The following is a 13,178-nucleotide window of genomic DNA, read 5'->3' on the forward strand; positions in this document are numbered from 1 at the left end:
TGCTGAAAGAAATAGACTTACAACTCCAGGAAGAGCAGAGAACCCCAAACAAAAGGAATCCAAAGAGGACCACACTAAGACACATCATAGGGGGGGGGGGGATAAGGAAACATTTGTCACACCTTAACTAATAATAAAAAAATAAATAAATAAAAATAAAAAGACACATCATAATTAAAATACCAAGAGCAAAAGACAAAGAGAGAATCTTAAAAGCACCAAGAGAAAGACAGTCAGTTACCTACAAGGAAGTACTCATAAGATTGTCAGCTTTTTTCTCAACAGAAACTACACAGGCCAAAAGGGAGTGGCAAGAAATATTCAAAGTAATATATAGCAAGGCTCTATAAGCAAGATTACTCTACCCAGCAAAGCTATAATTTAGAATTGAAGGTCAGATAAAGAGCTTCACAGATACGAAAAAAGGTAAAGGAGTTCATCACCACCAAACCAGTATTATATGAAATGCTGAAAGGTATCCTTCAAGAAGAGGAAGAAGAAGAAAAAGGTAAAGATACAAATTATGAACAACAAATACACATCTATCAACAAGTGAATCTAAAAATCAAGTGAATAAATAATCTGACGAACAGAATAAACTGGTGAATGGGGGGTAAGGGCAGAGGGTAGGGCAGGAACCGGGTGGAGGGGAGCTATGGGTGGGGGAAAGAGGAACAACTGTAATAATCTGAACAATAAAGATTTAATTAAAAAAAAACAATTTCTGAATGACCAGGATGCAAACAAAAAAAAATTATGAGGACTGATCTTTAGTAGTAGTGATGCTCTTTAGAGAACCACTGTCCTATTTTTGAGGGTGTTAAGAGTTTTCGTAAGTACTACTTTTCAACCAGGTGACTTTTCAGAAATCCAGCTTTCCAAACCCAGCAGGCTTCATAGTAATTTTGGCAGTACGTTTCCAAAGACACTGTAAAAATGCCAAAGATTCTTTAATCAGCCTGGCTGCAGCAGCCAAACCACTTCCCATCTGCTCCCTACAGCATCCCTGGCTTTATACAGCTAATAATCAACTCTCTGACAGGTCGTTGCAGAGATGTTTAACCCCAGGAGGTAGGGCAACTAACATGCTAGCTGGAAATGAAAAAGCACTGACCTCTTGCTTCCATAGCAGAGAAAGTGCAGAGTCAGGAGAACTGATACCTTACAGAGAACACAAGGCACTTTTAACTTGGAAGAGCTTCTGTAAATATTTTCCTGTCTTCTCTCCTTCTATCTATACTCCACTTCCCTATTTAAGACCACAATTCACCAGACTCTGGAATTCCTTGTACCATTTGTGCCGTGTTCCTGTACCTGATCTCTTTGTTGTGACTAAGCTAGGTCATGGTAATCATTCTCCATACTGTGTACCTGTAACAACAGGAGTTCAAATTCCAGTTTCTTCTCTGGAACCTAACTCTGTCTCTCAGACTCTCAGCCCACAGACTGGTTTGTAATCAATCACACATTTCAGGTCATTAGTTGCTTTTTTAGGGCACACGCCATAGATCATACCATTCAAGAATGAACAAGGCTTCTCTTCAAGAAGGCTAAGAAAGAGAAAAAAAGAGTCCTCATGTGACATCTTGGCCCCTGGCTAGAGGACATAAGCAGCAACTGACCTTAAGTTAAACATACTAAGAACAGCACTTCTCTTTCCACTCAGATAAAGCTCTGTATCCATTCTAGAGGGCTTCAAAGAGAGAAGATCTCTGTAACTGCCAACGACCCACAGCTATTATGGTCTAAATAACAGTGTCTAATGTTGTCCCACTGTAAATTTATCTGTCATCCCCTCTCCTTATTGATTTTGAGTCAATCTTCTTATACACTCTGACCTGAGTAAGTGACAGTTGTGTATAATCTGCTTGGGACCACAAAGGTCACACATATTTGGATATGAGGGTGATCTGTCTGGCTAGATAGTTCCCTCCAAAAGCTGTATGGACAAAGAAAAAAAAATGCTGTACTCAATTCTAGGAATGTAGCATGGTGTAGGAAAAAGAACACGGAACTTTGAATCAAGAGATGTGACTTCTGGACTCAAATTTCCATTGACCCAGCCAGATTGATAGCCAAGTTGCTTCATTAAATATTAATTTTTTCATTATAAAATGGAAGGAGAATCCATCATGATTCTAAGCATATTATAAGGATACAATCTGAAAAATATAAAATGATCCAAATATTCTCATAATATTCTGGTGCCTAAACTTAAAGAGGACTGTTTCACAGTTACACCTTGTATAAAGTCTAAGGTATTTAGCCCTGGCCCGGTAAACTCAGTTGCTTAGAGCGTATCGTCCCAATATGCCAAGGTTATAGGTTCAATTCCCAGTTAGGACACATACAAGAAGCAACCAAAGAATGCATAAATAAGTGGAAAAACAAACTGATGTTTCTCTCTCCGCCTCCCCATTCCTCTCTCTCTAAAAATCAATAAAATAAAAATATAAAAAAGTAAAGTATCTAAGGTATTTTAAAAAATAAATGGAAAATGGTTTAAAAAATTTTTACAAATTAAATTACATGTAATGCTGATATCCATTTGAGTTCTATGAAAGAAAATGGCAAAAAAGTTGGCAATCCTTTCTTCTTTGATGAATTCAGGGTGGCTCATAAAACTCTATACTATATTGACTAACAAAAAGGCTCCATTTTGCTTCAAAAATCCCTCAGTGCCAAGAAACTAATCTGAAAGCTCAGAGTTTTATCATCTGGATTATCTTCCACCAATTGTTCCAATCCACTAGGATGTTGACTCCATGACAGAGCAGTCCTTCAAATCTAAATTGTGTGAGTGTCATAGGGTTTGATGCCCCCAGGAAACTGTCAATAAACCAATGGGATACAGCAAAGTTGCTAGAAAAAACCCTATCATACCATCTTCCCTGAATTCCAGATGCTACCTAGAAATCACTTTGTACTTAGCCAACCTCAGGTGAGGCTAGTACAACATGTAAACTATCCTCAGTGATGCTGAGCTGACTCAGCTGGAAAAACAGGCATCTCCCTCCCTCTCCACCTGCCATGTTTCATAGGCGCTCGCTCATCAACTCAATTTCCACCTAGGGCTCTAACAAGAAACAATCAACTTTCCTTTGGTCCTCTCCCTTAATTTATTACATTAATTACTATAACAAAGGAATTGTGTCATCTCAAGTACCATAGCTCTCAACTTATATCTCTAGTGGGGATCAGATAAAGAACAGACTAACAGTGCCAATTTGAGGAGAGATCCAATTCAACAGGGCTCATCTGACCATGTGTCACCTAAGAACATAAAAGTGTAGCATCTCTCAGTCTCTGAGTGTTTATATGCTGCATCTCATGAATAGTTTTATGTCCCTCACAGGCTGCTATTCTCAAAGATTATGAGGCTTGACCTGTTTCATTTCACATAAACAACTGACACTTCCACCAGGACATAGCTATTCAAAAGGGACTATAATGTTGCTACTGTTATGAATTGTAATGTGAATATCTGATATGCAGGATGGTCTTAGGCGAGCCCTGTGAAAGGGTCGTATGACCACCAAAGGGGTCGCAACCCACAGATCAAGAACTGCTGATCTAAATTAAACAAAAAAATCCACCATACCCCCTCCCCTAATAATGAGGGCTATGTCACCATTTACAATTTAGTTCTTATTCCCAGATGTAAACTTTCTGTGCTAAAGAAAATCGGTGATGTCAACTTCTCAGAAAAAAAGTGAATAGTGGAAATAGCTAGGAATCAGATCTCAGAAATTGGCCCTCCATACAGAATTGTTGTGTCAAAGCTTTTCTGTATTTCAATTTCCTCATCTCTAAAACAGGGAGTAATATGAGTCAAGTTTATAGTCATAAGGGAAAAAGAAAAGCCTATACATTTTAAAAGAAATACAGAAATTACCTTCACTTTTTATATTCTAGACCAGACCTCCTTACTTAAATTTCTTACACAAGAATTGCTATCCTAGCCCTGGCTGGTGTGGCTCAGTTGGATGAGCATCATCTCATACACCAAAAAGTCACAGGTTTGATTCTAAGTCAGGACACATGCCCAGGTTGGGGGTTCAGTCCCTTGTTAGGGTGCAAGCAGGAGGCAATCAATGTTTTCCTCTCACATCAATATTTTTCTTTCTCTTTCTCTCTCTCTCTCCCCCTCTTTAAAATTATTAAAACATTTTTTTTAAAAAAGATAACATCTACACTAGGATGTCAGACTAGCCACACACAAAAAATGTGGGATCCACCTGCACATCCTTAAGGATATCTAAGCCATGTCTACTTCTTCCAACCTTGCCTCATGCCCACACTGTCCTCTGCACCCCACTCCCATCTTATTGCCTCATGGCCTTTACTGAAAGACACTCCCTGCTCACACCCTACCTCTCAAAATATGATGACTTGATTAATATTTGTTTCCACCACTAGATTGCAAGCTGCTCACTATTGTATCTTAAGAACCGCGCTTGGTTCACTGTCCCCTCAAATATTTTGATCCATAAATGTGAACCACTAGACTGCAAGCACCCTGGTCACCACTGTTTCTTAAGAGCAGCGTTTGGTTCACTGTGCCCTCAAATAGTTTGGTCCATAAATAAGTGAATGAACACTGCTTTCCTCAATGCATAGAATCATAACAGCGCCTAGGCTGCCACTTCTCCCCTCCATTTTTACTTCAGCTTGATTTACCACTAGTCAGTTATAAACTGTCTCAATTACCTGACAATCATCAAACTTACTAGGACAGAATGTAGATTCCTCTCTCCAAGATAAAGGATTCAGATTCAACAAGAATCTAGGGGGAAGGTTAGAAAACAAAACAGTCCTCACATTTCTTAAAATGCCTAACTGCACCTGCCTATTCTCTTAGCCTTCAAACATGCCCAGTTGCTTCCCAAAACAGGGTTAGTCCACAAATCAGGTATTCTGGACATAACCAACTCCTGAAAGCCCACATGCATATACTTAAGTGTATGATAAGTCAGACTATCAGACGACTTAAACCATTCAGTCATTACATTTTAAACAACTATGACTTAAAGGTGACAGAAGTCAGAAAAGCGGTCGTGTCTGGGAGTGCAGAAAATGTTTATATCTTTACTGGCATGGTGGTTATAAATATGGAAAAATTGAGTGTACACTTACAATTAGTGTTCTTTATGCAATTTATCACATTATAATCCCAAAAATAAAATAAAATATTAAGTAAGTATAAACACTGGATCATGGTCCTGGTCCTAAAGTGGTATTTTATGGGATAATGGTAAAAGGGAATCATGCCATCAATCTTCCTAGGTTAGAATATTTAGTGGGATGGTAAGAAAAAAAAAGGAAAAAATAAAGGAAAGGAAGAAAGAAACTACTTATTACCCTATGTTTGACTATATTGCAAAATTTACACATCTGTTGGAGAGACTGAATTAATTAGTAATAAGGACAATAACAAACTAAAAAAAAAAGAGGTGATTAATTATATTAAATCCTGGAAAGAAACAAAAGTTGTACAAGAAAACATAACGGTAGTATACTTACTGACTCAATCCTATATAATAAAATGGTAATATGCAAATTGACCATCACACCATCACAAGATGGCTGCCTATGACCAGGCCGGCAGGGCCGTTAGTGAGGGCCGACAAAACGACTGAACAAGCAGGCTGCGTGGGGCAACCAGGCTGGCGGGGAGGTGGGGGGGGGGCAGTTGGAGGTGACCAGGCTGGCAGAAGGGACAGTAAGGGGTGACCAGGCCAACACACAGAGGCAGTGAGAGGCGGTCAGGCCGGCGGGGGGTGGCAGTTAGGGGCCGACCAGGCAGGCAGGCAGGTGAGCGATTAGGAGCCAGCGGTCCAGGATTGTGAGAGGGATGTCCAACTGCCTGTTTAGGCCCCATCCCAGGCATCCTGGATTGGAGAGGGTGCAGGCTGGGCTGAGGGGACCCGCCCCTCCATGTACAAATTTCATGCACCGGGCCTCTACGAATAAATAATCCTTAACATAATAAACAATGAATATAGATTGATCTAACTAAAAATTGCAACATAACTATATTAGGAGGATTTGATAAGAAAGGGAGGGTAATAGGAGAGCATATTATTTATTATTTAGAAATATGTGAGTAAATATAAGAAAAAAAATCTAAAAAAGCTTAAAGCAGTTGCCTATTGGGAGTGAGACTTGTGGGAAGGAGTAAATAGTAGGTTGCTGATTTTCACTGAAAGCAGTAGTACTATTTGACTTTTAATATCAAGTTCATGGGAAAAGAAAAACTAAAAGTTATATGTATCAATTTGATAAATAAAACATTTTAAAACAATTTTATAAAAAGTTAAGGATGTACAGGTACTCCTGGACTTATGATGGGGTTACATGCTGAGAGATCCATTGTAAGGTGCAAACATCGATAAGTCAAAAATGCATTTAATACACTTAACCTACCGAACATAACCATTTTAGCCTAGCTTACCTTAAATGTGCTCAGACCACTTACATTTGGGCAGAATCATCTCATTGCCACTGCCCAGCATCATGAGAGAGTACTGTATGGCATATTGCTAACCCAGGAAAGGATCAAAATTCAAAGTACAGTTTTTACTGAATGTTATCATTTTTGCACCGTCATAATGTTGAAAAGTCATAGGTTGAACTATTGTAAAGTTGGGAACTGTCTATACACATCAAAATAAGGGAAACCTTTGTTTCCCTTAATAGGTTTTTATAAAATATATCAATTGATGGAAGGAGGGGCAGTAGAAGTGTGGCAGGTATGGCTATAGAGGGGCAGCATGAGACCTTTGTGGTGATGGAACTGTTCAATATCTTGACTTGTGGCGGTAATAAAATTGCATAAAGCTAAATGTACACACTCATGAATGGGTACAAGTAAAACTGGGGAAATCTGAATGAGATAGGTGTATTGTATCAATGTCAATATCTGGTTATGATATTGTACTATAAATTTACAAGATGTTACCATTGGAGGGAACTGGGTAAAATGTATACAAGAGATCCCTCTATATTATTCTTACAACAGTATGCGACTCTATAATTATCTCGAAATGAAAAGTTTAATCAGAAACGCTTCTTGACCTTAGTTTTAAATTCTATTACCTCTAGAGTTAACACATTTTATTTATTTACTTTTGATAAGAGCAACCCAATAATTCAGCTCAATTTATTTCTAACTTGAAAGGGTACTCTCTATCCAATACAGAATCCTAAGAACTGGTAAACAAATCTTTATATTCTTCTCTTCACTTGATAGAATTTGATATTTCCTCTGTCTTTAAAAACTGAAGTTCGCCCAGCCGGCATGGCTCAATGGTTGAGTGTTGACCTATGAACCAGGGGGTTACAGTTAGAGTCTGATCAGGTTGGGGCTTGGTCCCCAGTGTGAGACCTGCAGGAGGCAGCTAATCAATGATTCTCTCTCATCATTGACATTTCTATCTCTCCATCTCCCTTCCTCTCTGAAATTAATAAAAATATAAAAAATAAAAAGTAAAATAAAAACCAAAGTGTGTGCTTTGTTTTACATGTCTTCATTAAAACCTTCGCCTCCTTTGGTCACCAGCTCTGGTAAGTATTTCTTGGGGATCAACAGAAAACTGTTATCACAAACATAGACAAATTTTGGTTTTGCATAGAGGGGAGTTTATTTTTATCTTTATTTAGTTCTGATTCTCTTCCTAATGATGCCAAGCATTTCTCTGGGGACTACAATTATTAGGTAGACGTTAATCATGCTAAGAAAGTGATTTGGACTTTCTGCCTCTTTTTAAATGTAATACTTGTCCACACTGAAGCTAATCTATTTTTCATATCCCACATACAAGCTATTCCTTTCATCGGCCCACAATAGCCAAGATCTCTTAAACAATTTGGAAACCTAATTACTGAAAACTATCCTGGGAAAACTTAAATATGTCACTTATGAAAAATATTTATTTATTAAAGTATCAAATAAGGTGAGTGTCACTGCTTAAACTCTTGCACCCAGAACTTATGCATATAGTTTTTGAAGGTAATGGCATGAGGAACCAGCACAGTACAATGAAAACAAAACATGGCGGGAGGCAGAAAAGTTCAGTTCTATTCTTTACTCTCCCTTACTTCCATAGCTGTTTAAAAATCTCAGGCAAGTCACTGCACTTATTTGAGTCTGTAAAAAGTTGAGATAATTAATATAGAAACTGGAGCAGCATTCTAACATCAAACTCATTAATATCTCTACAGCAAAATGACTATTTACTTGGAATAGAACCAAAAAGACTGCAAGTTGCCTCTTATTGGTTGAAGCCAGGTTGTGCCTTCCTTACCAAAAAACACACAAACACACCTTTGTTTTCAGAGCTTTTGAGTTTTAGAACTGCAGAGAAGGACTATGGAACTATAAAAGTATTCACTGTGAGAAAATAAGTTTGCTAAGGCACAAAACATTTTTGTCCATTCCATGACTAAAGTTTTTTGGCCTGACTTTTTAGTCTTTTCAACTAACAATGTCCACAGGTGACAACTCAATCCACACACAATTGTTAGTGATTTATCATATGACTTCTCCTTATGTTAACTAACCACTGCCCCAATAAGTTATATGAATAGTACCAAGTCATCTCAATCAATTTACATTTTACCAATTTTCCAATATAGTTTTTAGTCCCTCCACCTCCAAACCCTTAAGAGAGTAACATTTGAAATCCACACCAGTCCAGGTGTAGTGATCACACTACTACATTACTTACAACTTGAAGTGATATATTTTCACTAAGGGTTCCACAGTTTATTCTTGAATTCTCTCTAAATTCTTGAATAGATAATTGTGATTTCATCAAGTTTATTGATTTGATTAAAAGAAGTCTAGGCAGCTAGAAAAAAAATGTGTTGGAAATACTAAATAAATGTTAACATTTCTGGGATAATTCCTAAGAGTTCTTTGTAGCTTTTGGTGCTTTAAAAAAGATTAGCCCATGTTCTAATCAGGGAAAAAACCAAACATTAAACATCTATCATCAGTTGACCTGGAAGTCTTTTTAATCTGCTTGGGAAGTGGAACTTCTGTAATGTTATCATCCCTGAATGGATCTTTCACACTATGATAAGTAGTCTCACCAATTTTGTAGCTGCCTTTCCATTTTTAACATCTCCTTTTAAATAAAAAGCAGAAAATGCCTACCATTAGTTTTGCAAAGAGGCTTATCTATTTCATCTTTTTTCTTTTGCCTAAATTCTAGATGGCACTCAACCATCATCACTTTGTGGGTTGCTTGTGGTCTTGACTGAAAATGTTCCTAATTTTTTTAAAAGATGGCTTTCTCCTCTCCACAGCTTCAAGATTATGCCAAACTGCCATCTGTTCTGAATGGTCCTTTGAACCCTTGCTTTCTTTTAACATGGACTTCTAATATGATAGTTTTTAAGTCTTTACATTTCTAGAAGATGATTTACCTTTTTAAATCTTTCTTTCCACTTTTTCTAATGTACATACTTAATCACAGCTTGATTTCTTAAAACAGAATTTCCATATAAATTTTGTTCTTCCTCTCTTCCTGAGGAAACTGAGCTTAATCAAAATGTGATTAAATAGTATTAATCTAGAGAAACGTTTATTAATTCTTGTTTTTTCCTTAGGTGTAAAATCCAGGTTACTTCTTTGTAGGTTCTAAAACAGCCAACTGTAAGTAGTTTGTCTTATTCAAAACCATATTTTCACATTTGCATGCAATGAAGCATTTAACCAATCTGTATATAAATAAATGAACTCACATTATTATTATCTAGCCTAGTTTTGCAGCCCCTCCAATCACCTTTAACATTTTCAACTCAGTCATATTATTTTGATTAGAAATGTGACATTTTTTATTTAAGCAAAGATTTCAAGCTTTATAAAAATGTAATCCCTTTACATTGATAAAATGAACCTCTTTGAGTAAAAAAAAAATGTAATCCCTTGCTTCCACAATTAGTCTTCTTCTATAAAGTATCTGAGATACGAATTAAATCATTATACCAAGACATTGCCTACCAAAAAAGGACACAGAAAAAATATTATATAAGGATAGCAGAAATTCCTCTCATCTTCGTATCAACAGCACTTTTAAAAATACATAATGTGTCAGATCACATATTCAGGTAAAACATATGTTTTGGAAGAAACACATTTGTTGTTGGAAGAAAATTTTACTTCATCATTATGTCACCGACTCCAATGTAACCTTGTTGAAACTGAATTTCTTTCTTATGGAAAGTCTCCATAAGAAAAAGAATCTTACCAAACACTGTCCTGCATGTCCCTCTCTGTCAGATAGTGTTATGGAACACATCTGAAATCCACACTGCCAGGATTTCCAGCTCTGCTAGGATTGGAAGAGCCAACTAATACAAACCACAGAGACATTACTACTAAAAAAATAGTTTTCACTAGCAAACCAAGCTATGTTAAAGCATTTTTAGTAATAAAGCAGTACAACTTGGTTAGTTAAACTGAGTTCTTTTCACCACTAAAGAAAACAACATGCACGTGAATTAACAGCTGCTGGCTTTAAAGTTCATGATATCAGTGATATGTTATTCTACCACTTAAGCACATGTAGTGAAAATGCAGAACTTCACATTTGATATACAGTAAATTCAGAGAAAAGCCCTGTGACATGTCTCAAAGCTCATCTAACGTTAGAACTATTTCTGTTTAAAAGTAACAGATTTCTTTTAGCATGGACCAGAGTTCATCGGGACCCTATTCTAAAATTAGGTAGCAAAAAGAGTACATTTTTACAGAATGGCAAATAGGTCTCCTGTGCACTGCCACTGCACGAACTGATGAGATAAATAAAAATAGCATGTATAGGTAGGTACCCTGCATCTCAGCAACATCAAACAGCATCCAATGTTAACAAGCTGAGAGCTTGATGCCTATGAGCTGCATTCTACCTAACTCAAGGACAGAAATAAGATATTCTGTCTCTTGTATATAAGGTAGAAATTTTAGCTTGCAGTAAATTACCAAAACAGCAGTATGGCCTAAGGGATTTCTGTTTCCTATTAGCTTCATGAAAGAAAAACAGGAAAGAGGTAACAGAAAAAATAATGAAAAAGTTGAAGGGTGAGTAAAGGGCAAGCAAGAAAATTATAAGAAAATTTACAATACACAAGTCAGACAAGAGAGCATCTTAGACATAAGACATCTTCATCTTCTAACTAATGAATTAGGTACTGGGAGAAGTAAAAAAAATACCACAAACTTGAAAATTCAATTTTTAAGCTGAGAGCAGAGTGCACACTCCTTGAAATCTTTTTTTAAAAATATGTTTTGATTTTTTTAGAGAAAGAGGAAGGGAGTGGGAAAGAGAGAAACATTGATCAGCAGCCTCCTTCATGCCCCCTACTGGGTATGAAGCCTGCAACCTGGACTTAGGTTCATAGGTTGACGCTCAACCACTGAGCCACTTCTGACCAGGCCTTGAAATCCTATTTTTAAAGAGCTACCCAAACACAGTTGCTGAGGCCTCATTAGAAAGAGGTAAGGTCACAACACTGGGCTTTCCCCATTGAGGAAGGAGAAAACCTAGAGGCAAACTCACCCATTACTCTATGTACCCAAGGCCAAGTAACAGAAGAGTAAATCGCACCCCTCAGGGAACTAGCTCAAGGCTTCCAGTTCCACTCCTGGTGTCTTCCAAACAAGACTGACTGCAATTTTCACCATGATTAACTTCCAGAAATGCCAGCCAGAGGAACACCAAGGAGAGAACATAACAAGAAGCTATTTCCCCCCTCAACGGCAGCTGGACTCTTTGGAACAATTGCAGACACTGCCTCTTTTTCTCTGTTGAGCAGAAGAGCATTCAGCAACCTCAGGTAAGTGCCTAACAAACCTGTAACACATCAGCACCACATTTCTCAAGATGCCTTCTCTGACCATCTTATTTACAGCTGTAAACTCCCTACCTTCCCTACCTATCCCTCCTCCACACTCCTAATCCCCCTACTCTGCTCTACTTTCTCACCTACCTTGTATATAAGGTAGAAATTTTATATCACCCTTTAAATGTTATATAATCATTTATTAAGCTTATTTCTGTTTCCGTGATCCATGAGGTTGGGGCTTTTTTGTCTATGTTGTTCACTGATAAATCTTAAGCAGCTAGAACAGGACCGCACACATAGTAGGAATTCAATAAATATTTATGAAATAAAAGAAATAGGAAAAACTAAAATGACCTCCCAGAGGTCAATAATACCCAGAGGCCCAACAATGGCTACCCTCTAACAGAACCAGTCTGGTTCCTGTGACTGACCTACATTGCTTCTACCAGCCATACACCAACTACCTGCCTCTCTCCCCCAAGTCTTCAATCAGCTTGGTTATATGAAACCACAGTACTGATACAGGCAGTAAAGGCATCAAAAGCTTGTCCTTGAGTCTGAAGGATTTCTAAAGACTTACATAATCTACCTTGTTCCTAGGTTATTCAGTTTGGGATAAAATTTAGCATTAAAAAGGCTTGAAAAAAAATCACAAGAAATTTCTGTTTTCAAATGTTAAATTCCAATTCAATTCTGTAAGCGTTAATTAAACATAAAGTTATATTCAAAACACTGGAAACAGAAGAGACACAGGTCCGTTTGGCTCAGTGGATAGAGTGTCGGCCTGTGGACTGAAGTTCTGGTTCGATTCTGGTTAAGGGCACATGCCTGGGTTGCATGCTCAATCCCCAGTGGGGGGCATGCAGGAGACAGCCAACCGATGATTCTCTCTCATCACTGATGTTTCTATCTCTCTCTCTCTCCCTTCCTCTCTGAAATCAATAAAAACATATTTTAAATAAATAAAGCAAGAGATACAGAGGAAGATAATCAATTCTGGAGATAGATGGGCGGGAAGATGAGGGTTAAGAAAGGCTTCAGGAAGGAGATGGGTTTCCTTGTTACACACTCTTCTAGAATCAAATCCTTTTCTTTCAGAGCACTGTTCATAATCATACATTTATTAGTCGATTGTTGATCTCCCCCACTAGACTTATAAGTCCTGAAAGGACAGCGACCATGGCTGGCCTGGTATATAAGTGCTCAATAAATATTATTCAAAATGAATAAATAAAATTATAGTAATATTGCAGCAGTCTGTAATATGGAATACAGAAAGAGGCATTAACCACGAGGTATAGTGCTTGCCCCATGCCATAGAGGTGAGT

Source organism: Myotis davidii, unplaced genomic scaffold (genome assembly GCF_000327345.1).
Source record: "Myotis davidii unplaced genomic scaffold, ASM32734v1 scaffold461, whole genome shotgun sequence".
NCBI classification, from domain to species: Eukaryota; Metazoa; Chordata; class Mammalia; order Chiroptera; family Vespertilionidae; genus Myotis; species Myotis davidii.